Below are 27,039 nucleotides of genomic sequence, written 5' to 3'. Positions count from 1 at the left end.
GACAGCATAAATTATCTACTAGCATAGTGTAGGCCTGCCTTAATGAATAAGGACTCTATAGCACATTAAATATATACAAATGGGTGTAGATCTGGTGGATACGAAAATTCAGGGCTACTATAGGGTTTCCTTTTAAGTGAAATATCAGTTTCCTTGTACTGAGAGCCTTGAGAGCTCATCTAGTCAACAAAACTTTGGTCAATGCATTCTGTGAGTCTATTTATGTTGGCACTTATTTAATGAGGCTTCTCTGGAAATGTGAGGCCAGAATTGAGATAAAGATCTTCCTGAGCAGGGCAGTCCTGGTGGCCCAGCGGTTTAGCGCCACCTTCAGCCCAGGGTGTGATCCTGGAGACCCCGGATTGAGTCCCAAGTCAGGCTCCTGGCATGGAGCCTGCTTCTCCCTCTGCCTGTGTCTCTGCCTCTATCTCTCTCTGTGTGTCTCTCATGAATAAATAAATAAATAGATAAATAAATAAATAAATAAATAAATAAATAAATAAATAAAATCTTAAAAAAAGATCTTCCTGATCAAACAATGCTGCTTGATTTTGAGTCCCAGCTCTACAAATTGCTAGATATGTGACCTTCACGAAGTAACTTAACCTCTCTGTATCTCAGTTTGCTCCACTGTACAAGGTAGATAATAATGATGATACTAGCACTACCTCCTGATGTAGGAGAAACGTCAGGGTTTGAAGCCAACAGCTAAGAAAGAATTATTGAGGCATCTTTTATGCAAAAAAGGTGGTTTTATTGAAGCACAGGGACAGGATACATGGGCAAAAAGAGCTGTGCTGGAGTCATGAGGCGTGGCGCATTATATACCTTCAAATTGGGAGATGGTTAGGGATAGCATTAAGTTTCTAAGGAAAATTGGAAGCAAGGTTTCCAGGACCTTGAGGGAGCTAGTTATTCTAGGGAAAATGTCATTTATTACTGTCAAATAAAACCTGAGTCATGACACCCTTCAAATGAATATTGGTGGGTCATATTTTTGGGGGATGATTTCCAACATATATCTTGGGGGAGTAGAGATAAAAGAAGTTTTCAAAAGAACTTTTATATGTTAAAGTAGACTTACAAGGTCCTGGGGGTTGAGCTAAGATTTCTTTTTGCCCTTGGCAAAGTATCAACATCGAGGCAGTTGAGTCCCTAAAGAAATGTCTCCCTGCCTATTTCAAGGACCTGTCAATGGGCTGTTGGCAGTAAGGAAATTTATTAATTTTTCCTCTACCTTTGTTTCCTACACCTAGGATGATTGTGAGGATTAAATGATTAATTAAAGGTCACTTTCAATTAGCTCTTATGTTCAAGCTTAGGGATTTTTAACTCTTTAGGTTTCGTGAAGCCTACTAGGAGGTATCGTAGATTTTTTTTTTAATACTAAGTGCAGTTTTAAAGAAGTAAGCTTGAGGCTCTTTCTACATGCTTCTACAAAATTGTTTACATACATGTTTATATTAATGCAAGTGTTATCTGCTTTACATTTTTTTTTACTTTAAATTCAATTTGCCAACATATACTATAACACCCAGTACTCATCCCATCAAGTACTTTCCTCAGGGCCCATCACCCAGTTACCCCATGGCCCGCCCATCTTCCCTTCCCCAACCCTTTCTTTCCCAGAGTTAGAAGTCTCTCATGGTTTGTCATCTCTAATTTTTCCCACTCAGTTCCCCTCCTTTCCCTTATAATCCCTTTAACTGTTTCCTATATTCCATGTATGAGTGAAACCATAAGGGATTGTCCTCTGATTGACTTATTTCACTCAGCATAATACCCTCCAGTTCCATCCGCGTTGAAGCAAATGGTGAATATTCATCTCTTATGATGGATGAGTAATATTCCATTGTATATATAGACCACAACGTCTTTATCCATTCATTCGTTGAAGGACATCATAGCTCCTTCCACAGTTTGGCTATTGTGGACATTCCTGCTATGAACATTGGGGTGCAGGTGTCCCAGCGTTTCACTACATCAGTATATTTGGGGTAAACACCCAGTAGTGCAACTGGTGGGTCATAAGGTAGCTCTATTTTTAATTTCTTGACAAATCTCCACACTAATTTCCAAAGTGGCTGTAACAGTTTGCATTCCCACCAACAGTGCAAGAGGGTTCCCCTTAATCCACATCCTCTCCAAAATTTCTCATTTTCGGTGTCGTTAATTTTCGCCATTATGTGGAGCATTTTTTCATGTGCTTGTTGGCCATGTGTAGGACTTCTTTGGAGAAATTTCTGTTCATATCCTCTGCCCATTTCATGACTGGATTTTTGGTTTCCTGGGTGTTGAGTTTTATAAGTTCTTTATAGATCTTGGATACTAGCCAACATATCAGATAAAGATCTGATATGTCATTTTCAAATATCTTCTCCCATTCTGTACTTGTCTTTTAGTTTTGTAGACTGTTTCCTATGCTGAGCAGAAGTTTTTATCCTGATTAAGTACCGAGAGTTCATTTTTGCTTTTGTTTCCCTTGCCTTCATAGATGTGTCTTGCAAGAAATTGCTCTGACCAACTTGAGAAAGGCTGCTGCCTGTGTTCCTCTGATGGATTATTGTCTCACATTTAGATCTTTCAACCATTTTGAGTTTATCTTTGTGTATGGTGTAAGAGAGTAGCCCAGTTTTATTCTTCTGCATGTAGCTGTCCAATTTTCCCAACATCATTTATTGAAGAGACTGTCCATTTTCCAAGGTATATTCTTTCCTGCTATGTTGAATATTAATTGAACATAGAATAGAGTGCCCACTTCTGGTATCTCTATTCTGTTCCATTGATCTATGTGTCTGTTTTTGTGCCAGTACCATACTTTCTTGATGATCACAGCTTTGTAATACAGCTTGAAATCCGGCATTGTGATGCCCCTGGCATTGGTTTTCTTTTTCAATAGTGTCCTGGCTATCCGGGGTCTTTTCTGATTCCACACAAATCTTAAGATTAGTTGTTCCAACTCTCCGAAGAAAGTCCATGGTATTTTAATAGAAATTGCATTGAATGTGTAAATTACCCTGGGTAGCATAGATATTTTACAATATTTATAATTCCAATCTATGAGCATGGAAAGTTTTTCTGTCTCTTTACATCTTCGTCAATTTCTTTCAGAAGTGTTCTGTAGTTTTTAGGGTATAGATCCTTTACTTCTTTGGATAGGTTTATTCCTAGGTATCTTATGCTTTTGGGTGCAATTGTAAATGGTATTGACTACTTAATTTCTCTTTCTTCAGTCTCAATGTTAGTGTATAGAAATGTCACTGGGAATCCCTGGGTGGCGCAGCGGTTTAGCGCCTGCCTTTGGCCCAGGGCGCTATCCTGGAGACCCGGGATCTAATCCCACGTCAGGCTCCAGGTGCATGGAGCCTGCTTCTCCCTCTGCCTATGTCCCTGCCTCTCTCTCTCTCTCTCTCTCTCTCTCTGTGACTATCATAAATAAATAAAAATTTAAAAAAAAAGAAAGAAATGCCACTGATTTCTGGGCATTGATTTTTGTATCCTGCTACATTGATGAGTTGCTGTATGTGTTTTAGCAAACTTAGGGGTGGAGTCTTTTGAGTTTTCCATATACAGTATCATGTCATCTGCGAGGAAGGAGAGTTTGACTTCTTATTTGCCAATATGAATGCTTTTTATTTCTTTTTGTTGTCTGATGGCTGAGGCTAGGACTTTGAGTATTATTTTGAATAACAGTAGTAAGAGTGGACATCCCTGTCATGTACCTGATCTTATGGGAAAGGCGCTCAGTATTTCCCCATTCACAATGATATTTCTTTTGGGCTATTTTCAATAAATGGCTTTTAACTTGTTGAGGAACGTTCCCTCTATCCGTACACTCTGAAGAGTTTTGATCAGGAATGGCTGCTGTATTTTTTCAAATGCTTTCTCTACATCTATTGAGAGGATCATATGGTTCTTGCTTTTTCTCTAATTGATGGGATCTATCACGTTGATTGTTTTACGAATGTTGAACCACCCATTTTTCCCGGGATAAATTCCACTGGACCATGGTGAATAATCTTCTTAATGTACTATTGGATCCTATTGGCTAATATCATGGAAAGAATATTTACATCCATGTTCATCAGGGATATTGGTCTAAACTTCTTTTTAGAGGGGTCCTTGTCTGGTTTTCGAATCAAGGTGATGCTAGCCTCATAAAATGAGTTTGGAAGTATTCCTTCCCTTTCTATCCTTCAAAACAGCTTCAGTAGAATAGATACTATTTGCTCTTTAAAGGTCAGATAGAATTCCTATAGGAAGCTATCTGGCCCTGCCCTTTTGTGTTATATATATATAAATTTATTTTTTACAAATTTATTTTTTATTGGTGTTCAATTTGCCAGCATATAGAATAACATCAAGTGCTCATCCCATCAAGTGCCCCCCTCAGTGCCCATCACCCATTCACCCCCACCCCCCACCCTCCTCCTTTTCCACCACCCCTAGTTCGTTTCCCAGAGTTAGGAGTCTTTATGTTCTGTCTCCCTTTCTGATATTTCCCACACAATTCTTCTCCCTCCCCTTTTATTCCCTTTCACTATTATTTATATTCCCCAAATGAAAGAGAACATATAATGTTTGTCCTTCTCCGATTGACTTACCTCACTCAGCATAATACCCTCCAGTTCCATCCACGTTGAAGCAAATGGTGAGTATTTTTCATTTCTAATGGCTGAGTAATATTCCATTGTATACATAAACCACATCTTCTTTATCCATTCACCTTTTGATGGACACTGAGGCTCCTTCCACAGTTTGGCTATTGTGGCCATTGCTGCTAGAAACATCGGGGTGCAGGTGTCCCAGTGTTTTGCTCCATCTGTATCTTTGGGGTAAATCTCCAACAGTGCAATTGCTGGGTCGTAGGGCAGGTCTATTTTTAACTGTTTGAGGTACCTTCCACACAGTTTTCCAGAGTGGCTGCACCAGTTCACATTCCCAACAACAGTGTAAGAGGGTTCCCCTTTCTCCACATCCTCTCCAAAATTTTGGTTTCCTGCCTTGTTAATTTTCCCCATTCTCACTGGGGTGAGGTGGTATCTCATTGTGGTTTTGATTTGTATTTCCTGGATGGCAAGTGATGCAGAGCATTTTCTCATGTGCTTGTTGGCCATGTCTATGTCTTCCTCTGCGAGATTTCTCTTTATGTCATTTGCCCATTTCATGATTGGATTGTTTGTTTCTTTAGTGTTGAGTTTAATAAGTTCTTTTTTTTTTAATAAGTTCTTTATAGATCTTGGATACTAGCCCTTTATCTGATAAGTCATTTGCAAATATCTTCTCCCATTGTGTAGGTTGTCTTTTAGTTTTGTTGACTGTATCCTTTGAGGTGCAAAAGCTTCTTATCTTGATGAAGTCCCAATAGTTCATTCTTGCTTTTTTTTCTTTTGCCTTCGCGGATGTATCTTGCAAAAGTTACAGTGGATGAGTTCAAAAAGGGTGTTGCCTGTGTTCTCCTCTAGGATTTTGATGGAATCTTGTCTCACATTTAGATCTTTCATCTATTTTGAGATTATCTTTGTGTATGGTGCAAGAGAGTGGTGTAGTTTCATTCTTCTGCATGTGGATGTCCAATTTTCCCAGCGCCATTTATTGAAGAGACTGCCTTTCTTCAGTGGATAGTCTTTCCTCCTTTATCGAATATTAGTTGACCATAAAGTTCAGGGTCCACTTCTGGGTTCTCTATTCTGTTCCATTGATCTATGCGTCTCTTTTTGTGCCAGTACCACAGTACAGTGTCTTGATGACCACAGCTTTGTAGTACAACCTGAAATCTGGATTTGTGATGCCCCCAGATATGGTTTTCTTTTTTAAATTTCCCCTGGCTATTCGGGGTCTTTTCTGATTCCACACAAATCTTAAAATAACTTGTTCCAAATCTCTGAAGAATGTCCATGGTATTTTGATAAGGATTGCATTAAACGTGTAAATTGCCCTGGGTAACATTGACATTTTAACAATATTAATTCTGTCAATCCATGAGCATGGAATATTTTTCCATCTCTTTGTGTCTTCCTCAGTTTCTTTCAGAAGTGTTCTATAGTTTTTAGGGTATATACCCTTTACCTCTTTGGTTAGGTTTATTCCTAGGTATCTTATGCTTTTGGGTGCAATTGTAAATGAGATTGACTCCTTAATTTCTGTTTCTTCAGTCTCATTGTTAGTGTATAGAAATGTCACTGACTTCTGGGCATTGATTTTGTATCCTGCCACACTGCCAAATTGCTGTATGAGTTCTAGCAATCCTGGGGTGGAGGCTTTTAGGTTTTCTAAGTAGAGTATCATGTCAGCAGCGAAGACGGAGAGTTTGACTTCTTCTTTGCCAATTTGAATGCCTTTAATATTTTTTTGTTGTCTGATGGCTGAGGTTAGGACTTCCAGTACTATGTTGACTAGCAGTGGTGAGAGTGGACATCCCTGTCTTGTTCCTGATTTTAGGGGAAAGGCTCCCAGTGCTTCCCCATTGGGAATGATGTTTTCTGTGGGCTTTTTGTAGATGGCTTTTAAGATGTTGAGGAATGTTCCCTCTATCCCTACACTCTGAAGAGTTTTGATCAGGAATGGATGCTGTCTTTTGTCAAATGCTTTCTCTGCATCTAATGAAAGGATCATATGGTTCTTGGGTTTTCTCTTGCTGATATGATGAATCACATTGATTGTTTTACGAGTGTTGAACCAGCCTTGTGTCCCGGGGATAAATCCTATTTGGTCATGGTGAATAATTTTCTTAATGTACTGTTGGATCCTATTGGCTAGTATCTTGTTGAGAATTTTTGCATCTGTGTTCATCAAGGTCTATAATTCTCCTTTTTGGTGGGGTCTTTGTCTGGTTTTGGAATTAAGGTGATGCTGGCCTCATAGAACGAATTTGGAAGTACTCCATCTCTTTCTATCTTTCCAAACAGCTTTAGTAGAATAGGTATGGTTTCTTCTTTAAACGTTTGATAGAATTCCTCTGGGAAGCCATCTGGCCCTGGACTTTTGTGTCTTGGGAGGTTTTTGATGACTGCTTGAATTTCCTCCATGGTTATTGGCCTGTTCAGGTTTTCTATTTCTTCCAGTTCCAGTTTTTGTAGTTTGTGGCTTTCCAGAAATGCGTCCATTTCTTCTAGATTGCCTAATTTATTGGTGTATAGCTGTTCATAATATGTTTTTAAAATCGTTTGTATTTCCTTGGTGTTGGTAGTGATCTCTCCTTTTTCATTCATGATTTTATTAATTTGAGTCTTTTCTCTATTCTTTTTAATAAGGTTGGCTAATGGTTTATCTACCTTATTAATTCTTTCAAAGAACCAACTCCTGGTTCTGTTGATCTGTTCCACAGTTCTTCTGGTCATTGAGTTCTGCTCGAATCTTTATTAAGTCTCTTCTTCTGCTGGGTGTAGGATCTATTTGCTGTTTTTTCTCTAGCTCCTTTAGGTGTAAGGTTAGCTTTTGTATTTGAGTTCTTTCCAGTTTTCAACTGGATGCTTGTATTGCGATGTATTTCCCCCTCAGGACTGCTTTTGCTGTATCCCAAAGATTTTGAACGGTTGTATCTTCATTCTTATTAGTTTCCATGAATATTTTTAATTCTTCCTTAATTTCTTGATTGACCCTTTCATCTTTTAGCAAGATGGTCCTTAACCTCCACGTGTTTGAGGTCCTTCCAAACTTCTTTTTGTGATTTAGTTCTAATTTCAAGGCATTATGGTCTGAGAATATGCAGGGGACGATCCCAATATTTTGGTTTTGGTTCAGACCCGATTTGTGACCCAGTATGTGGTCTATTCTGGAGAAAGTTCCATGTGCACTTGAGAAGAATGTGTATTCAGTTGAGTTTGGATGTAAAGTTCTGTAAATATCTGTGAAATCCATCTGGTCCAGTGTATCATTTAAAGCTCTTGTTTCGGGATCCCTGGGTGGTGCTGCGGTTTGGCACCGGCCTTTGGCCCAGGGCGCAATCCTGGAGACCCAGGATCAAATCCAACATCGGGCTCCTGGTGCATGGAGCCTGCTTCTCCCTCTGCCTATGTCTCTGCCTCTCTCTCTCTGTCTCTCTCTCTCTCTCTGTGACTATCATAAATAAATAAAAATTAAAAATAAATAAAGCTCTCGTTTCTTTGGAGATGTTGTGTTTAGAAGATCTATTGAGTATAGAAAGCGCTAGATTGAAGTCACCAAGTATAAGTGTATTATTATCTAAGTATGCCTTAACTTTGGTTATTAATTGATTGATATATTTGGTAGCTCCCACATTCGGGGCCTACATTTTGAGGATTGTTAAGTCCTCTTGTTGGATAGATCCTTTAAGTATGATATAGTGTCCCTCTTCATCTCTCACTACAGTCTTCGTGGTAAATTTTAGTTTATCTGATATAAGGATGGCTACCCCTGCTTTCTTTTTAGGACCATTTGAATGGTAAATGGTTCTCCAACCTTTTATTTTCAGGCTGTAGGTGTCCTTCTGTCTAAAATGAGTCTCTTGTAGACAGCAAATAGATGGGTCCTGCTTTTTTATCCCGTCTGAAACCCTGCGCCTTTTGATGGGGTCATTAAGCCCATTCACGTTCAGAGTTACTGTTGAAAGATATGAGTTTAGTGTCATCATGATATCTATTCAGTCCTTGTTTTTGTGGATTGTTCCACTGGACTTCTTCTTAACGGGGAATTTTAAGAGTCCCCCTTAAAATTTCTTCCAGAGCTGGTTTGGAGGTCACATATTCTTTCAGTTCCTGCCTGTCTTGGAAGCTCTTTATCTCTTCTTCCATTTTGATTGAGAGCCTTGCTGGATAAAGTATTCTTGGTTGCATTTTTTTCTCATTTAGGACCGTGAAGATATCCTGCCAGCCCTTTCTGGCCTGCCAGGTCTCTGTCGAGAGGTCTGATGTTAATCTGATATTTCTCCCCATATAAGTTAGGGATCTCTTGTCTCTTGCTGCTTTAAGGATCTTCTCTTTATCTTTGGAATTTGCAAGCTTCACTATTAAATGTCGAGGTGTTGAATCGTTTTTATTGATTTTAGGGGGATATCTCTTTATTTCCTGCATCTGAATGCCTGTTTCCCTTCCCAGATTAGGAAAGTTTTCAGGTATGATTTGTTCAAATACATATTCTGGCCCTCTGGCCCTTTCGGCCCCCTCGGTAACCCCAATTAAATGTAGGTTTTTCTTCCTCATGCTGTCACTTATTTCCCTTAATCTATCTCATGACCTTTTAATTGTTTGTCTCTTTTTTCCTCAGTTTCCCTCTTTGCCATCAACTTGTCCTCTATGTCACTCACTCGTTCTTCTACCTCGTTAACCCTTGTCATTAGGACCTCCTGTTTGGATTGCATCTCATTTAACTGATTTTTAATTTCTGCCTTATTAGATCTAAATTCTGCAGTCATGAAGTCTCTTGAGTCCTTTGTGCTTGTTTCTAGAGCCACTAATAGCTTTATAATTGTGCTTCTGAATTGGCTTTCTGACATTGAATTGTAATCCAAATTTTGTAACTCTGTGGGCCATAGGACTGTTTCCTTCTTTTGAGGTGAGTTTTTTCTTCTAGTCATTTTGCTCAGTGCAGAGTGACCAAAAACAGGTTGTACTGGGTAATGGAGAAAAAGAGAGAAGAGAAATAAGAAAAATAAAAGAAAAAAAAGAAGGAAAAAATAAGAGAAGAAGATAAAAAAAGAAAAAAGGGGGGGGGGGAAGCAGACAGAAATCAGAAAACAAAAAACAAGGTGGAGTATACTCTGATTCTGTATACTGTAAATTTCTCGAGTTCCCCTGCAACTTTCCAGTGGTGCTTGGTCAATAATTTGTTTTTCCCCTGTCCGTCTAGCTGGTCTTCTGGGGGAGGGGCATGCCGTGGTGACTTTCCAGTGTTGGCACTTGAGGGAGCTGCTCAGCCCCCAGTCTGGTGCAGGGCTTGGTGAAGGTTGTTTAGGCCACTGTGAACCTCAGTGGGGGTTGTTTATCCTGTGAGGACCCAGGAGGAATAACCACAGTGGCAGCGGCCAGCTCTCCCACCTTGGATTCAGCTCCTGCAGCAACTGTGCAGCTCTCAGTCTGTTGGGGCCTGGATGATCTGGGGGCGGGGCCACTGATCTGTTCACCTCCGGTCTGCCCAGAGGCTGGAGCGTCCTTGCTGTCCTGTGCCCTCCCAGCGTCTGCTTGTCCAGGGGGGAGCGCCAGATCTTGAGCTGTGTCCCCAGCGCCCTGTGCTCCTCGGCCTGTGCTGTTGGAATCGTGCTCCCGGCAGTGCAGCTCCCTCTGTGCAGAGCCTCTGCCTGAGCCGCCTCCACGCTGCTCCCAGGGCCGTCTGGCTCGCTCCAGCCCTTTCGGGAGCTTGGCCGCGGGGTGTGGCGCACTCTCCCTGGGGCGCAGGTGCTTTGTTAGTGTACCAGGGAGCCTGAGGTCATCGCCGCCCCTCCTGGGGTCCTGCTCTAACTCCCTGCGAGCGCCTTTCCATCTGGGAAGGTTGGTGAAGCTCCTGCTTCTCCAGGACCGGGCTTTCCTGTCCTGGGGACACTCGCCCCGGCCTTAGCCCGGTCCTCACGGGGGCCCTCTCCCTTGGATGCCTTTTGTTTCTTTATTTCTTTTTTCCCCCCGCTTCTTCCTACCTTGATAGAAGCGTGAATTCTTCTCACTGTAGCATTCTAGCTGTTCTCTCTTTAAATCTCAAGCCAAATTCGTAGGTTTTCAGGATGATTTGAAGGTTATCTTGGTAATTTGGTGGGGACAGGTGACTTAGGGACCCTACTCTTCCGCCATCTTGCCCTGCCTCTGGCCTTTTGTGTCTTCTTCTTCTTTTTTTTTTTTTTTTTGAGAAGAGTTCACGCTTCTATCAAGGTAGGCCTTTTGTGTCTTGACAGGTGTTTGATGACTGCTTCAATTTCCTCACTGGCTATTGGCCTGTTCAAGTTTTCTATTTCTTCCTATTACAGTTATGGTAATTTGTGGTTTTCCAGAAATGCATCCATTTCTTCTAGATTGCCTAATTTGTTGGCATATAGCTGCGCATAATACTTTTTAAAAATCATTTGTATTTCCTTGGTATTGGTTGCGATCTCTCCTTTCATTCCTGATTTTATTAGGGTCTTTTTTCATTTTAATAAAGTTGGCTTGTGGTTTATCTATCTTATTAATTCTTTCAGAGAACCAACTTCTGGTTTTGTTTATCTGTTTCATAGTTCTTTTGGTCTCTGTTTCATTGAGTTCTGCTCAATTATCATTATCTCTCTTCTTCTTGATATAGGCTTTATTTGCTGTTCTCTTTCCAATTCCTTTAAGGTGCAATGTTAGCTTGTGTTATTGTTTTTTGCAATTCTGTGAGGGATGCTTGTATTGTGAAGTATTTCCCTCTTCGGACGTTTTTTGCTGTGTCCCAAAGATTTTGAATGGTTGTATTTTCATTTTCATTAATATTCATGAATCTTTTTAATTCGTCTCTAATTTTCTGGTTGACCCATTCATCTTTTAGTAGGATGCTTTTTAACCTCTAAGTGTTTGAGTTTCTTCCAAATTTATTCTTGTGATTGAGTTCTATTTTCAAAGCATTGTGTGGCCTGAATGTATGCAGGGCACAATCCCAATCTTTTGGTATCAGTTGAGCCCTGATTTGTGACCCAGTTTATGGTCTATTCTGGAGAAATTTCCATGTGCACTTGAGAAGAATGTATACTCAGTTGCGTTTGGATGCAATGTTCTGTATATATTTATATGTGAAATCTATTTTGTCCAATGTATCACCCTTGTTTCTTTGGTGATATCCTGCTCAGAAGATATGTCATTTGCTGAGTGCCATGTTGAAGTTTCCTACTATGAGTGTATTATTATCTAAGTATCTTTTTGCTTTGGTTATTATTTGATTTATATACTTGGCAGCTTCAACATTAGGGGCATAAATATTCATGATTGTTAGGTCTTGTTGGAAAGACGTTTTAAGTATGACATAGTGTCCCTCTTCATCTCTTACTACAGGCTTTGGGATAAACTCTAATCTATCTGATATGAGGATTGCTACCCCAACTTTCTCCTGAGGACCATTGGAACAGTAAATGGTTCTCCCCCACTTCATTTTCATCCTGGTAGTGTCCTTACATTTAAAATGTGTCTCTTGTAGACAGCATATAGATGAGTTTTGCTTTTTAATTTTTTGGATCCCTTGCCACTGTTGTGGGATCATTTAGCCCATTCACATTTGAAATTGAAAGATATGAATTTAGTGTCATCATATTACCTATTCAGTCCCTGTTTTTATGGATTATTTCCTTGGGCTTCTTTCTTTTAAAGAGTCACCCTCAATATTTCTTGCAGAGCTGGTTTTGGGGTCACATATTCTTTCAGTTTCTGCCTATTCTGGAAGCTCTTTATCTCTCCTTTTAATCTGAATGACAGCCTTGCTGGATAAAGTATTCTTGGCTGCAAATTTTTCCCATTTAGTACTCTGAATATATCATGCCAGTCCTTTATGGCCTGCCAGGTCTCTGTGGCAAGGTCTGCTGTTATTCTGATATTTCTCCCCATATAAATTAAGAATCTCTTGTCTCGAGGTGCTTTAAGAATTTTCTCTTTATCTTTGAAATTTGCAAGAGTCACTATTTACCGTTGAGGTTTTGGACAGTTTTTATTGATTTTTTGAGGTAGTCCTCTGTATCTCTTGGATCTTAATGCCTGTTCCCTTTCCCAGATTAGGAAAGTTCTCAACTATCATTTGTTTAAGTATACTTTGTGGTCCTCTCTCTTTCTCTCAGCCTCTTCTGGAATCTCAATTATATGTAAATTCTTCCTTCTCAAGGTATTATTTATTTCCCTAAGCCTTTCATCATGGTCTCTTAATTGTTTTTCTCTTTCTATTAAGATTCCTTGGTTTCCATCAACTTGTCTTCTATGTCACTCTCTCTTCCCCTTCATTAACCCTAGCAGTTAGAACATCCAATTTGGATTGCATCTCAGTTAAAGTATTTTTAATTTCGCCCTGATTAGATATTAATTCTGCAGTAACAAAGTCTCCAGAGTCCTTTACATTTTTTCCCAAGCCACCAGTAGCTTTATAATTGTACTGAATTGAATTCCTGACATCATATCGACATCATATTGAAATCCACATTCTGTAACTCTGTTTCAGAGAGTATTGCTTCTGGTTCTTTCTTTTGTGGTGAATTATTCCTTCTAGTCATTTTACCAGTATAGAGTTTCTGTATAAATAAACTGAGTCAAAATATCAACCATGGCCTATGAAAAATACACCCTTGCTAGAAGCAAAACTTCTCTCTCTGTAGCATTCTAGCTGTTCTCTCGTCACACCTCAGGTCGAATTAATAGATGTTCAGGTATTTTGAAAGTTATTGTGTATGTTTCTGGGACCAGATGAATTGAGGACGCCTTCTCTTCGGCCATCTTGCCAGTCTCTTCTCCGGTACCTTAGGATCTTGATGCCTGCTTCATCCAGAGCAAGTCTGCTTGGAATTCCTTTATGTCTTTATGTTCTGGTGCAGTGTGTTATTTGAAGATAGTGGGGTTTTTTAAGTTTCTTTTTTTTGTAGTTTCAAGTTATTAGTTAAATTTCAGTTAGCTAGGGGAGGAGTTAAGATGGCGGATGAGTGGGGGAACCCTAAGCTTGCCTTATCTCTCAAACACAGCTAGATAAATGTAAAATAATTCTTAACACCCAAGAGATCAGTCTAAGGACTGAGAGAAAAAAACTGCACGTCTACAGGTAGAAAAATGGCCACATCACAGAAGGTAGGAGCTGTGGAGAATTGATGCAGGGAAGAAAAGAATTTTGAGTGCTGCATAAGAGGGAGCCCTGATTACACGGAGAGGGGGGAGAGAGAGGGAGAGAGACAGAGAGAGCACTCAACAGTGAGAGCCATGCACAGGGGATTGCACAAGAAAGCCTCTTCCCCAAACCATTGGCTGTGAAAAAGAGGGGGGCTGAGTACTGTAAGTTTTTAAATGTGGTCGAGCTCAAAGTCTGAAGATTTAGAAGTCCACAACATCACTTGTGTGATACCTGGTAAGCTTAGTAGTGCTCCAATGGGGAAGTAGAGTGGAGGCTGGGGAGGGGGCAGTGCCGTCTGAGGATCCCCTGGGTCGCATGGAGAGAAACAGTTCCCCCTGTGAAGTGCATTGAGGAGTGGCAGCACAAAAAATCCAAGGGGAAAAAAGAGCTGATGAGTGCCAATGTGCTGCCCTGTTCTTTAGCATAGAAACAGATATCACTGCCAAGGGCAGCAAACCGTGGTGCTGGCATTGTGCTGCACTTTACCATAAACTATGAACCAACCAGGAGTTTTTAAGATGGCAGAGGAGTAGGAACCCGTAAGTTTGTCTCCTATGAATATGGCTAGATAGTTATCAAATCATTCTGAACACCAGAGCAATCTTAGATCTGAGAAAAGAAATGCTACAAGTCTACAAGTAGAAAAGTGACCATCTTTTAGAAGGTAGGCGGTTGCAGAAGTTTGCACCCAGGGTGAGATAGCTGAGGATATGCTAGAGGGGAGGGAGACTGCCTAAGGAAGGTACTGAAAAGTATTATAAACAAAGGAATGAAAAATCAGAATTTTAGAAGTCTGCTATAGTGGGGGACATCCATAGCTTAAAGGTGCCCAGGTAGTGAAGTGGGGCAGAATCCCAGGTGAGACAGTGTGGTCTCAGAATTCCAAGGGTCACAAAATGAATGTGGATGTGTGACTGTGTGGGGACAGAGTTCCTAGGAATAGGGGATCCCTGGGTGGTACAGCGGTTTGGCGCCTGCCTTTGGCCCAGGGTGCGATCCTGGAGACCCGGGATTGAATCCCACGTCGGGCTCCCAGTGCATGGAGCCTGCTTCTCCCTCTGCCTCTCTCTCTCTCTCTCTCTCTCTCTCTCTCTCTGTGACTATCATAAATAAATAAATAAATAAAAATAAAAAAAAGAGTTCCTAGGAATAGGAGTGAGTAAGCCAGCTTAAAACAGTGAGTCTAGGTGCTGGTTTTCTGATTTATGTTACCAAAAAATGAAAACTGCTGCATGGTCATGCAACTGCTTTCTTAGGAGGGGCCCAGTAAAAGGCAGAAGGATGGCAAGACCCACCCCTCCATCCATGAAAGGAACAGTGTGGGTCCATGCTGTAGGAGTCCATAAAGTTTGGAGTATTGGAACTCAGTCGTGTGCCTGAGATAAAAACACTCAGCCACACCCTGGGTGAAAACAGAGTTTAGAAAGAAACCAGAGAGACAAAAGTGATTGATTGCTTTTGTTAAGGATCACTGAAGAGTGGGGGATGCAAATTCAGCTTGGGTGCTAGAGAGTGGGGAGCAGCCATATACATCCCAGTCATTGGTACTGAAAGGCTTCAGGGAGGAAAACTGGACCACATAGTCGAATCCAGACCTGCTTACACTGAACCCACCTCTGTGCAAGGGAGGCACATTTGCAATAGGGCAAATCCATCTAGAATTGGCAAAACAGACTACTCTCCCAGAAGAACAGCACAAACTACTGGCTTGCAACAACTTTATTGATCATAGAGGGATGAAAAACTTCAACTTTTGAGGCAAACAGTATACAGCATCTTTGTGTTTTTATTCTTTAGTCTTTAAGTATTATTTCTTCAGTCATTTTATTTTCATTGTTAATTCTTTTAAATTCTTATTTATGTATATTATGTTATTTATTTCCTTTCATTTTATTATAATTTACTTTATTTTATTATTGTATATAGGAGTTCTTCTTTCTCTTATTTTGAGACCTAGTTTCATTTTATAAGTAGATGAAAAACACCTAAGATCTAAATTTCTGTTGTACTTTTTTTATTTAACTTAAATTTAAAAAAAAATCTTATTTAAATTCAATTTGCCAACATATAGTATAACACCCAGTGCTCATCTCCTTAATGCCCGTCACCCAGTTACCGTATCCCCCCACCCACCTTCCCTTCTGCAAAACTTTTTTGTTGTTGTTTTAATGTCTTCATTGTTGCTAGTATTGGTTTTTTCTCTTTATTTCTTCTTTTCTTTTCGGAAAAAATGACTAGATGGAGAAATTCACCTGAAAAGAGAGAAAAGGGGATAGTGCTCAGTGTCAGGGATTTAATCATTATGTATGTAAGTAAGATTTTTGGACTATAATTTAAAACAATGATTATAAAGATACTAGCTGGCCTTGAAAAAACATAGATGACACTAGAGAATCCCTTACTGTAAAATAAATGAAATTAAATCTAGTCAGTTTAAAATTTTTTTATAAACTTATTTTTTTAAAAACTGGATTGTCTCTTTATTAAATTGTAGAAGTACTTTATATATCAAAGCTACAAGTCTCTTAACAGACTTATAGTTTACAAATATTTTCTCCCATTCTATGAGTATTTTCTTTTTATTCTTTTTATTTATTTTTTAATAATAAATTTACTTTTTATTGGTGTTCAATTTGCCAACATACAGAATAACACCCAGTGCTCATCCTGTCAAGTGTCCCCCTCAGTGCCCGTCACCCATTCACCCCCACCCCCACCCTCCTCCTCTTCCACCACCCCTAGTTCGTTTTCCAGATTTAGGAGTCTTTATGTTCTGTCTCCCTTTCTGATATTTCCCACACATTTCTTCTCCCTTCCCTTATATTCCCTTTCACTATTATTTATATTCCCCAAATGAATGAGAACATATAATGTTTATTTTTTATTGGTGATCAATTTGCCAACATATAGAATAACACCCAGTGCTCATCCCGTCAAGTGCCCACCTCAGTGCCTGTCACCCAGTCACCCCCACCCCCCCACCCATCTCCCCTTCCACCACCCCTAGTTCGTTTCCCAGAGTTAGGAGTCTTTCATGTTCTGTCTCCCTTTCTGATATTTCCCACTCATTTTTCTCCTTTTCCTTTTATTCCCTTTCACTATTTTTTAAATTCCTCAAATGAATGAGACCATATAATGTTTGTCCTTCTCTGATTTAGTCAGTTTAAAATTAAAAATGTTATTCTGGATATGCAGTCCCCTGTGGAGGCCATAAAAATGAGGATGAACAAAGCAGAAAGGAGAATCAGTGATATAGAAGATAAAATGATGGGAAATAAGGAAGTTGAAAAGAAGAGAAAAAGAAACTACTAGCTCACTGAGGGAGACCTACAGAACTCAATTATTTAATAAAGCAAAATAATATCCATATAATAGGAGTCTCAGCAAATGAAGAGTGGGAGAGAATGAAAGAAGGTTTATATGAATAAAATACAGCTGAAAACTTCCCTAATCTGAGGAAGGAAACAGGTTTTCCAGTCCAGGAAGAAGAGAGAAACTCCTTCAAAATCAATAAAAATAGGACAACATGACAACACATAATAGTGAAGCTTGCAAATTTCAGAGATAAAGCGAAAATTCTGAAAGCATAAGGCCCTCAGGACAAGAGGTTCTTAACCTACAAGGGTAGCCACATAAGGCTAGAAGCAGCCCTGTCCATAGAGACCTGCCAGCCCAAAGAACAGGCTCATGCCATGTTATTCAACATGGTAAATAGGGGAAATATGCAGCTAAGAATATTTTATCCAGCAAGGCTGTTATTCAAAATAGGAGAGATAAAATGTTTCCAGAACAAACAAAAACTAAAGGAAATGGTAAACTGTGAACATGAATAAAACTGTGATAAATACATGTGTACAGGGCAGCCCGGGTGGCTCAGCAGTTTAGCGCTGCCTTCTGCCCAGGGTGTGATCCTGAGGACCCCAGATCGAGTCCCACATTGGGCTCCGTGTGTGGAGCCTTTTTCTCCCTCTGCCTGTGTCTCTGCCTCTCTCTGTGTGTGTGTGTGTGTGTCCCTCATGAATGAATAAATAAAATATTTTTTAAAAAGACATGTGTACAAATTTTTGTGTGGGTATAACTTTACAGTTAAATGTAGGAAATACCATAGAACATGATTGCTGAATTATATATGAGTATGTTTAGTTTTGCAATAAATTGCCAAATTGTCCTGTATCATTTTTTGCAACATCATTTTGTATTTCCATCAGCAATGGATAAGACTTCCTATTCTTCCATATCCTTACTAGAATTTGGTGTTGCATTTGGGATTTTAACCATTCTAAAAGGTGTATAGTGGTATCTCATTGTTGTAATTTGTAATTCCCTAATAATATATAATGTTAAGCATTTCTTCATATGCTTATCTGCCACTTGTATGTCTTCTTTGGAGAGGTGTCTGTTCAGAACTTGTCCTCATTTTTAAAAAAAATGTGTTGTTTCTTTTCTTGTTGCTGAGTTTTAAGAGTTCTTTATATATTTTGGAAACCAGGACTTTATCAGATATATGTTTTACAGATACTGTCTTCCAGTTGCAGCTTCACTGTTTATTCTCTTAACAGTTATTTCACTGAGCAGATGTTTTCATTGTAATAAAATCTAACTTTTTTCTTTCATGGACCATGATTTTACTGTTGGATCTAAAATGTCACTGCCTATCAAAATACCACAGACTTTCTTCAGAGTGTTGGAACAAACTGTTTTAAGATTTGTGTGGAATCAGAAAAGACCCCAAATAGCCAGGGGAATATTAAAAAATAAAACCAGAGCTGGGGGCATCACAATGCCAGATTTCAGGTTGTACTACAAAGCTGTGGTCATCAAGACAGTGTGGTCCTGGCACAAAAACAGACACATAGATCAATGGAACAGAATAGAGAATCCAGAAGTGGACCCTCAACTTTATGGTCAATGAATATTCGACAAAGGAGGAAAGACTACCCACTGGAAAAAAGACAGTCTCTTCAATAAATGGTGCTGGGAAAATTGGACACCCACATGCAGAAGAATGAAACTAGACCACTCTCTTGCACCATACACAAAGATAAACTCAAAATGGATGAAAGATCTTTTTTTTAATTTTTATTTATTTATGATAGTCACACACAAAGAGAGAGAGAGAGAGGCAGAGACATAGGCAGAGGGAGAAGCAGGCTCCATGCACTGGGAGCCCGACGTGGGATTCAATCCCGGGTCTCCAGGATCACGCCCTGGGCCAAAGGCAGGCGCCAAACCGCTACGCCACCCAGGGATCCCGGATGAAAGGTCTTAATATGAGACAAGATTCCATCAAAATCGTAGAGGAGAACACAGGCAACACCCTTTTTGAACTCAGCGACAGTAACTTCTTGCAAGATACATCCATGAAGGCAAGAGAAACAAAAGCAAAAATGAACTATTGGGACTTCATCAAGATAAGAAGCTTCTGCACAGTAAAAGAAATAGTCAACAAAAGTAAAAGACAACCTACAGAATGGGAGAAGATATTTGCAAATGACGTATCAGATAAAGGGCTAGTATGCAAGATCTATAAAGAACTTATTAAACTCAACAGCAAAGAAACAAACAATCCAATCATGAAATGGGTAAAAGACATGAACAGAAATCTCACAGAGGGAGACATAGACATGGCCAACAAGCACATGAGAAAATGCTCCACATCACTTGCCATCAGGGAAATACAAATCAAAACCACAATGAGATACCACCTCACCCCAGTGAGAATGGGGAAAATTAACAAGGCAGGAAACCACAAATGTTGGAGAGGATGTGGAGAAAGGGGAACCCTCTTGCACTGTTGGTGGGAATGTGAACTGGTGCAGCCACTCTGGAAAACTGTGTTAAGGTTCCTCAAAGAGTTAAAAATAGATCTGTCCTACGACATAGCAATTGCACTGCTGGGGATTTACCCCAAAGATACAGATGCAGTGAAACACCAGGACACCTACACCCCAATGTTTATAGAAGCGATATTCACAATAGCCAAACTGTGGAAGGAGTCTCGGTGTCCATCGAAAGATGAATGGATAAAGTAGATGTGGTCTTTGTATACAATGGAATATTATTCAGCCATTAGAAATGACAAATACCCACCATTTGCTTCGACATGGATGGAATTGGAGGGTATTATGCTGAGTGAAATAAGTCAATCGGAGAAGCACAAACATTATATGGTCTCATTCATTTGAGGACTCTAAAACATAGTGAAAGGGAATAAAGGGGAAAGGAGAAGAAATGGGTGGGAAATATCAGAAAGGGAGACAGAACATGAGAGACTCCTAACTCTGGGAAACGAACTAGGGGTGGTATAAAGGGCGGTGGGTGGGGGAGTGGGGGTGACTGGGTGATGGGCACTGAGGGGGTACTTGATGGGATGAGAACTGGGTATTATTATTCTGTATGTTGGCAAATTGAACACCAATAAAAAATAAATTAAAAAATAAATAAAATGTCACTGCCAAGAAGACATGAACAGACATTACTCCAAAGAAGACATACAAATGGCCAACAGACTCGAAAAGATCCTCAACATCACTCGATATTAGGGAAATACAAATCAAAACTACAATGAGATACCACCTCACACTGGTCAGAATGGCTAAAATGAACAACTTATGAAACAGATGTTGTCAAGGATGCAGAGAAAAGAGAACCTTCTTACAATGTTGCTGAGAATGCATACTGGTGCAGCCACTTTGGAAAACAGTATATTACTCAGCATCAAAAGGAATGAAATCTTGCCAATTGCAATGATGTGGATGGAACTAGAGGATATTACGCTAATCGAAATAAGTTAATTAGGGAAAGACAAATACTCATATGTGCAATTTAAGAAACAAAAAAGATGAAATAGGGGAAAGGAAGGAAAAGTAAAATAAGATAAAAACAGGGAGACAAACTGTAAGAGACACTTAACCAGGAAACAAACTGAGGGTTGCTGGAGAGAATGTGGATAAGGAGATGGGATAACTGGGTTATGGGCTTTAAGGATGGAAATTGATGTAATGAGCACTGTGTGTTATGTGCAACTGATAATGAATCACAAAAGTCTATCCCTGAAACTAATAATAAACTGTATGTTACCTAAATTGAATTTAAATTTTAAAAAGTTTAAAAAATAAAATGTCACTGACAAACTCAAGATCATGTTAATATTTCTGATATCTTCTGGGACTTTTATACTTTTGAAATTTTATATTATACCTATAATATATTTTGAGCTAACTTTTGTGAAAGTCATAAGTTCTATGTCTAGGTTGTTTCAGTTTCCTTATTTGCATGCAGATATTCATTTATTCCTACACCATTTTTTTGTGTTTGTAGTTTCTTTTTTTTAACTTTTTAAAATTTAAATTCAATTTGCCAACATATAGTATAACACCCAGTGCTCATGCCATCAAGTGCCTTCCTCAGTGCCCGTCACCCCATCCTGCTACCCACCTTTCCTTCTATAACTCTTTGTTTTTTCCCAGAGTTAGGAGTCTGCCATGGTTTTGTCTCCCTCTCTAATTTTTCCCACTCAGTTCCCCTCCTTTCCTTTAAAATCCCCTTCACTATTTCTTATATCCCACGTGTGAGTGAAACCATAGGATAATGTCCTTCTCCGATTGACTTATTTCACTCAGCATAATTCCCTCCAGTTCCATCCACGTTGAAACAAATGATGGGTATTCACCTCTTCTGATGTCTGAGTAATATTCCATTGTATATGTATACCACATCTCCTGTATACATTCATCTGTAGAAGGATATCATGGCTCCTTCCACAGTTTGGCTATTGTGGACATAGCTGCTATGAATATTGGGTTACGGTGATATATTCTTTCTAGGTTTTGGATACCAGCCCTCTATCTAATAAGTCATTTGCAAATATCTTCTCCCATTCCATAGATTACCTTTTTGCTTTGTTGACTGTTTCCTTTGCTGTGCAAAAGCTTTTTATCCTGATGAAGTCTTAATAGTTCATTTTTGTTTTTGTTTCCCTTGCCTCTGGAGATGTGTGTAGTAAGAAGTTGCTGTGGCTAATGTCATAGAGATTGTTGTGTGTGTTTTCCTGTAGGATTTTGATGGATTCCTGGCTCCATACTTATAGGATTCCATACTGTCATATTTAGATATTTCATCCATTTTGAATTTATATTTGCAGGTTTTTTTAGATTTTTAATATTTTATTTATTTATTTATGAGAGACACAGAGAGAGAGAGGCAGAGACACAGGCAGAGAGAGAAGCAGGCTCCATGCAGGGAGCCAGATGCAGGACTCGATCCCAGGTCTCCAGGATCAGGCCCTGGGCCAAAGGCAGACGCTAAATTGCTGAGCCACCCAGGGATCCCGACGTCATGATATTTTTTAAATGGCTTTTCGCTGTGTCTTGGAGGTGATTCTGCATGTGGACAACATTGTCAAAGCAGCACCAAGGAAACGTGTCCCTGATCACCAACCCCTGTTAAACATTCCCACGTGCTGTTGAGCTCTGGACCAGTTAGTTCATAGCAAAGTTGTGTTTGAAAGACTTTGACCTCTCAAAGAAGACTGTGGAATCGAAGTTTATCTGTGGCTCTTATATCCTTAAGTTTGGACATATAACTGACTTTCTATTTTAACATGGGTCTAATTTATTAATCTAGCTCTCCATATATCTCCAGCCCACACTTCCTTTCAGTCTACTGTTTCCTCCCTCCTTTCCTCTAAGCTTCCACTACCCTTATGCATACATCTATTAGAGCACTTATCAGGCTGTATGGCAATTGTTTATGCCCACCAGTGTCTCCCAGTAGCCTGTGAGCTTGGGTAACTAGCTGTGTGTGTCTGTTTCATATTAGTGATGTCCAGGATCTAGCTGAATTGTTAGTGCTAAGCAGATGATCTGGCAGGAAAACTCACTACTTGCTGCCTTCCTGAGTGAATGTAGGAGCAAATTAGAGATGGATCTCTATCTTCTGCTCTCTTGGCTTCGTGGCTTAGGCAAGAGCAGTGTCTTTGGTGGATCTCCAGTGCCTTTCTGTAAAATGAGGGGATCAAAGTAATGTGCTTCTGAGTTACCTTTCAGTTTCTTTTCTTTATTTTTCTTGGCTTTAAATATATATATATATATATAATATTTATATATATTTAAAATAATTATATTTATATAAATATATACATATATTAATATTTTAAATATATATTTAATATATATTTTAAATATTTATATATATATTTGCTCAGTTGTGAAGATCTGATAATAATAGCTTTAAGTTATTTTCCCTCTCAAGTACATTTGCATTTAAGTAGGAATCAAAGCTTTTCTGGGTACAAAGGATAAGCTGTGATCTCCTTCAATCCTAAACTAGTGGGGTCCAAATTAAGTTTTGCTTTGTAAAGGTCCTAAATATTTGATGGCACAGTGGTTACAATGTATATTCTGTGCATTTGATCATGACAAATCTATATAGAACCTTGTTTATGGCTTTGTCTAATCTATCTTTCCTCTCTTTCTCCCTTTCAGCTGGAAATAACTGGCCAGACCTCTCTTTGTGCCTTGGCACCGCCATCCCCTGCTCTGATCATGGAGACTCTCAGAAGCTGCCAGACTGCCTCTCTTTCTAAGCTGATGCCCAATGGTTACTTGGTTCAGGTCTTTTTAGGTCACTCTGATACAGAAGGCCTGGCTGGGGAGGAAGAGTTGGAGGAATCTGAATAGTGTGACCAGGGTGACTTGAGTCTCAGGGAAGAGAGTGGTCAGAATAATAAGAAAACCAAAGCCAGCAAGATCTGGAATTTTGTGAGTCGCAGAAAAGGGCCCTCCAATCAGGGGAAGTGACCCCAGTCTATGATCTTACTAAGAAACACCTCCAGGCCATCAGAATTGAAAACCAAAATCACATTACTAGATGAACTGAAGTCATTGAAAAGGCTGAAGCCTTCAACTGTAGCCTCTAAGAATACTCCCCTAGGAATAGCAAGGCCCAGGAACCCCAAAAAGCCTCAGGTACCTACTGGATGAGGAAGGCAGAGGAGTTCATGAAGCCCTTCTGCCATTCTTATGTAGGCCACATTGAGGACTTGGAGCCCTTCCTTGCAGGTATGAAGAGGCTGGTGCACACCCCCCAAGAAGGTAAATCAAAAAGTGCTAGCCTTTGATGACTTTGGCATCCAAGGGGAAGAAGACTTTTGGGAGGAAGAGGATCCTGAACAGTACAATGGCAGCAGGCAAGCCAGGAGCTACATGAAAAGCATGTTCCCTGGGGACCAGGAGGCCTCCCATATATATATGGAGACCCCAGAATTCAGGAATTCAAGTCTCCCATCAAGGGCCCCACCTTGGAAGGGCATGTAGAAGTGTGCAATGAGGAGAAGACAAGGCCATGCCCTTTGGTGGTGTTATCAAGTTCTTCAGCACTGTGGCTGAGGTGGCCCACAAGTGGAGGACATTTTCCCAGAAAGAGCCACAGATGGGAGAGGCGGGGCAAGATGGCTGAAGAGTAGGGTCCCCAAGTCACTTGTCCCCACCAAATTACCTAGATAACCTTCAAATAATCCTGAAAATCTACGAATTCGGCCTGAGATTTAAAGAGAGAACAGCTGGAATACTACAGTGAGAAGAGTTCATGCTTCTATCAAGGTAGGAAGACGGGGGGGGGGGGGGGGGGGGGGGGGGGGGTGGAATAAAGAAACAAAAAGCATCCAACGGGGAGGGGCCCTGCGAGGAGCCGGGCTAAGGCCAGGGCGAGTGCCCCCAGGACAGGGAAGTCCCGCCTGGAGAAGCAGGAGTTTCACCAATCTTCCCAGACGGAAGGGCACTCGGAGGGAGTTAGAGCAGGACCCCAGGAGGGGCGGGGATGCCCTCAGGTTCCCAGGGGCATTAACAGAGCACCTGCGCCCCGGGGAGAGCACGCAACACCCCGCGGCCGAGCTCCCTAAAGGGCTACAGCGTGCCTGGCTGGACCCGGGAGCAGCTTGGGGTGGCTCCGCGGAGGGGGCTGCGCGGCCCCCGGAGCAGCTCGGAGGCAGCTACGGCAGAGGCTCTGCAAGGAAGGGGCTGCTTGGCCGGGAGCGCGAATGCAACAGCACAGGCCCAGGAGCACAGGGTGCCGGGGACACAGGCCAGGATCCGGTGCTCCCCCCGGGACAGGCAGAAGCCAGGAGAGCACAGGACAGCAAGGACACTCCTGCCCCAAGCTCAGCAGATCAGCGGCTGTGCCCCCAGAGCATCCAGGCCCCTGCAGACTGAGAGCTCTGTAGTTACTGCAGGAGCTGAATCCAGGGCTCGAGAGCTGGCCACCACCACTGTTATCGTTTCTCTGGGGCCTCACAGGGTAAACAACCCCCACAGAGGCTCACAGTGGCCTCACCCTATAAACAGCTTAAACATCTTTCACTGAGCCCTGCATCAGGCAGGGGTTGAGCAGCTCCCCCAAGTGCTAACACCTGAAAATCAGCACAGCAGGCCCCTCCCCCAGAATACAAACTAGAACAACAGGGGAAAAACAAAATATTGACCAAGCAGCACTGGAAAGTTCCAGGGGAAGTCGAGGGATTTACAGTATACAGAATCAGAGGATACTCCCCCTTATTTTTTGTTTTCTGATTTCTGTTTGATTGCCTCCTGCTGTTTTTCCTTTTTCCTTTCTTCTTTCTTTCTTTTTTTCTTTTTATTTCCTTCTTTCTCTTCTCTCTTTTTCTCCTTTTCCCAATACAACTTGTTTTTGGCCACTCTGCACAGAGCAAAATGACTAGAAGTAAAACCTCACCTCAAAAGAAAGAATCAGAAATAGTCCTCTCTCCCACAGAGTTACAAAATCTGGATTACGATTCAATGTCAGAAAGCCAATTCAGAAGCACTATTATAAAGCTACTGGTGGCTCTCGAAAAAACATAAAGGACTCAAAAGACTTCATGACTGCAGAATTTAGATCTAATCAGGCAGAAATTAAAAATCAATTAAATGAGATGCAATCCAAACTAGAGGTCATAACGACAAGGGTTAACGAGGTAGAACGAGTGAGTGACATAGAAGACAAGTTCATGGCAAAGAGTGAAACTGAGGAAAAAAGAGACAAAAAATTAAAAGACCATTAGGATAGATTAAGGGAAATAAGTGACAGCCTGAGGAAGAAAAATCTACGTTTAATTGGGGTTCCCGAGGGCACCAAAAGGGACAGAGGTCCAGAATATATATTTGAACAAATCATAGCTGAAAACTTTCCCCAACTGGGAAGGGAAACAGGCATTCAGATCCAGGAAATAGAGAGATCCCCCCCTAAAATCAATAAAAACCATTCAACACTTTGACATTTAATAGTGAAACTTGCAAATTCCAAAAATAAAGAGAAGATCCTTAAAGCAGCAAGAGACAAGCGATCCCTAACTTATATGGGGAGGAATATAAGATTAACAGCAGACCTCTCCACAGAGACCTGGCAGGCCAGAAAGGGCTGGCAGGATATATTCAGGGTCCTAAATGAAAAGAACAAGCAGCTAAGAATACTTTATCCAGCAAGGCTCTCATTCAGAATAGAAGGAGAGATAAAGAGCTTCCAAGACAGACAGGAACTGAAAGATTATGTGACCTCCAAACCAGCACTGGAAGAAATTTTAAGGGGGACTCTTAAAATTCCCCTTTAAGAAGAAGTTCAGTGGAACAATCCACAAAAACAAGGACTGAAAAGATATCATGATGAAACTAAACTCATATCTGTCAATAGTAACTCTGAACGTGAACGGGCTTAATGACCCCATCAAAAGGCACAGGGCTTCAGACTGGATAAAAAAGCAGGACCCATCTATTTGCTGTCTACGAGAGACTCATTTTAGACAGAAGGACACCTACAGCCTGAAAATAAAAGGTTGGAGAACCATTTACCATTCAAATGGTCCTCAAAAGAAAGCAGGGGTAGCCATCCTTATATCAGATAAACTAAAATTTACCCCGAAGACTGTAGTGAGAGATGAAGAGGGACACTATCTCATACTTAAAGGATCTATCCAACAAGAGGACTTAACAATCTTCAATATATATGCCCCAAATGTGGGAGCTGCCAAATATTTAAACCAATTAATAACCAAAGTTAAGACATACTTAGATAATAATACACTTATACTTGTTAACTTCAATCTAGCTCTCTCTACCCTCGATAGGTCTTCTAAGCACAACATCTCCAAAGAAACAAGAGCTTTAAATGATACACTGCACCAGATGGATTTCACAGATATCTACAGAACTTTACATCCAAACTCAACTGAATACACATTCTTCTCAAGTGCACATGGAACTTTCTCCAGAATAGACCACATACTGGGTCACAAAT

At 40.5% G+C, this 27,039-nt stretch overlaps 1 protein-coding gene across 1 annotated transcript in view; it reads left to right on the top strand.

Moving 5' to 3' along the window:
- Positions 1-27,039, top strand: part of AMER1 (APC membrane recruitment protein 1) — a 63,007-nt gene that overhangs the window by 30,611 nt on the left and 5,357 nt on the right. Inside the window, exon 2 of the transcript XR_005386288.1 lies at positions 23,238-24,353. The gene's annotated coding sequence lies outside the window, so the exon portion shown is untranslated. The remainder of the gene's footprint in view (positions 1-23,237; positions 24,354-27,039) is intronic.

Source organism: Canis lupus, chromosome X, assembly GCF_011100685.1.
Source record: "Canis lupus familiaris isolate Mischka breed German Shepherd chromosome X, alternate assembly UU_Cfam_GSD_1.0, whole genome shotgun sequence".
Classification (NCBI taxonomy): Eukaryota; Metazoa; Chordata; class Mammalia; order Carnivora; family Canidae; genus Canis; species Canis lupus.
This window is presented reverse-complemented; position numbering and strand designations above follow the sequence as displayed.